Below are 2620 nucleotides of genomic sequence, written 5' to 3'. Positions count from 1 at the left end.
TTTTTTTTTTAAGATGACTGGTAAGGGGACCTTAACCCTTGACTTGGTGTTGTCAGCACCATGTTCTCTCAAGTGACCTAACCAGTGATCCCTATATGGGATCCGAACCTGTGGCCTTGGTGTTATCAGCACCACATTTTCCTGAGTGAGCCACGGGCCGGCCCAGCTTTTTCTTTTTTAATCTGAAATTTTTGCCATTATTTATAGATTGGGGATTTTACCATCTGGAGTGGGATTTGAACCCAGGCCTGTGGGACCCCAAAGCCTGTACTTCACTGCAATCCCCTGCCCCCTCAGGAGTTCAGCTTCAGGCCCTGGTAAAGTTTGTAAAGGAACAGGATGGGGGAGCTGAAGGGCCAGCACCTTCTCACCTGCAGGCCCCCCTCAGTGCTTGGGTGGCTTGTCCCCTTCTGCCTGGGGAGGAAAAGACAAGAAAAAAGGACACTTTCCTTAGAGTTCCACCCAGCTGGAAGGCAGCACCTCACCCTGGACCTGAGCTGAGGCCAGAGTCATAGAAGAACATCTTTGTCCTGGGTCCCCAGAAATGCTCTCGACTCACCCCACATCAAACACCACCAGCCAAGGGGCCCTGGGAAACCACTTGGGGCTGCCATGTTGAGTGAAAAAAGAGGACCTGAAGCTGAAGAGACTTGGAGGCAGGACTCTGATGCTGGAGACTAAGTGGGGCCCTTACACCCAAGGGGGACTGTTCTCCAGGCCCATCTCTGGGTCAGCTCTGCAGGGCCCAACACTGCCCAGCCTGGTGCACAGCAGGGGTTCAGTCATACTCAAAGAAGTGAGATCACAGGGACAAGGGTATGAGGCCCACCCAATCTCAGCACCACACCCACTGCCAGTCTAAATTTGCATCCTGCTGGAGTTGGGTTATGACATGTTCCCACCAAGCAGAGAAGTCAGTCTCCCCACCCAGTTTGAGTAGCTAAGTCCAGGGAACCCTATGAAGCAGGAAGGAACTGGACAAAGGTGCCAGCCAGTTCCCTTGATTGTAAGGTACCAATCCCATCCCTTGCTTGACTGCTCCTGGTGGGTCACCATAGACTCTCCTTGAAGGCAGCTTAGCTGATGGCCCCACCCCCATCTTCACGCCTCCTGCTGATACCTCTGCAGGTTCTCCACTCCCACCCCTCTTTCAGGGGAGGGCCTTGTCCCAAGTAACTCCACTCAACATGCTCCATGCATCATGGTTCCAGCACCTGCCCCCAGCTCAGAGGCCCCTGGGCCTGTCTGTGGGGAACACTGTAATGCAGGCTGCTTAGCCAAACTTCAGAAACCCTTCTCCAGGAGTCAGGCTGTGGCTGCCCTGGGCCAGCACGGGCCCCATCACCTCACTGATCCAGGTGATGGGCATCAAACCCCGCCGTGCAGAGGGGAAGCCGTCCACATCCTTCTGCAGCACCAGAGGGAAGGAAGCCAACAGGGCCCAGCCAATGAATGGCAGAGCCAAATTCAAACCCATATCCACCGACTCCCAGGCCTGTGTTCTTATTGTGCCAAATGTCCTTGAATTAGTAACCACAGGCAGGGACAGGGAAGGGGGGCAGTGCTGAGAACACAGGCCTGCTGGGGGGATCCAAGCACTTGGGTCTTCTCTGTGCTTCACTTTTCCTGTCTGGGAAGGCACTGCCCCAATGGTGTGGACAGGCACCCAGGAGACAGAGGGCTCCACTTCTGGCCCCTACTACAGGCCTGAGGCACATGCTAGGCCTGAGGGACCTCAATACAGGTCCTATTTCTACCAGGTAGACCATAGCAGGAGTTGAGGCAGCAGACAATGGGATGTGGGGGGAGGCTCCTTCATAAATGCTAAGGGCCAAGGTGGTAGCCACTGTTGCCCTCACAGTCCCCCTGAGGTCCCCCACAGCATTCAAGCTACCCTCATGTCCTGAGCTTCTTGGGGGAAGGGGTTGCGGGGGGGGGCACTAGAGATGAGACACTGTGCATGCGTTGGGAGCAGCAGAAGCTCCACAAATCAGTACCTGATCATAGATTCCACCATGCTCAGGTAATCAGGCAGCCCCTGGGTCTGTGTCTGAAGCAAAGAAGCAATCACCTTCCCTTCAGCCACTGGCCTCCAAGGATGGGCAGAAAGTCATTGGGTGAAAGAGAGCACTTCAGGAAGGAAGCAAAGCAGGAACAAAAGAAGCAAAGAAGCAATCACCTTCCCTTCAGCCACTGGCCTCCAAGGATGGGCAGAAAGTCATCGGGTGAAAGAGAGCACTTCAGGAAGGAAGCAAAGCAGGAACAAAAGCCTGGAGGTAGAAAAGCACTGGGTTCAGTTTGCCGGGAGTCCAGGAGACTAGTCGGGTACAAGGCTGGGAGAAGAGTTGGGCTCTGATGCATCTGCTTCTCCCACATGTAGTGCTCAAGAGGAAAGATGCATTTGAAGAATCCTGAGAAAATGTTTGGATCACAAGTCTGAGTCAACATTGGATTTTACTTACTCTGTGCCACTGTTGCAAACATATTAACTTATTCAATTCTCATAACAATATGAGTAGATTCTACCATTTCTTTTTTTTTTTTTTTTTAAGATGGCCAATAAGGGGATCTCAACCCTTGGCTTGGTGTTGTCAGCACCACGCTCAGCCAGTGAGCGAAC

Source organism: Galeopterus variegatus, unplaced genomic scaffold (genome assembly GCF_000696425.1).
Source record: "Galeopterus variegatus unplaced genomic scaffold, G_variegatus-3.0.2 Scaffold2889, whole genome shotgun sequence".
Classification (NCBI taxonomy): Eukaryota; Metazoa; Chordata; class Mammalia; order Dermoptera; family Cynocephalidae; genus Galeopterus; species Galeopterus variegatus.
This window is presented reverse-complemented; position numbering follows the sequence as displayed.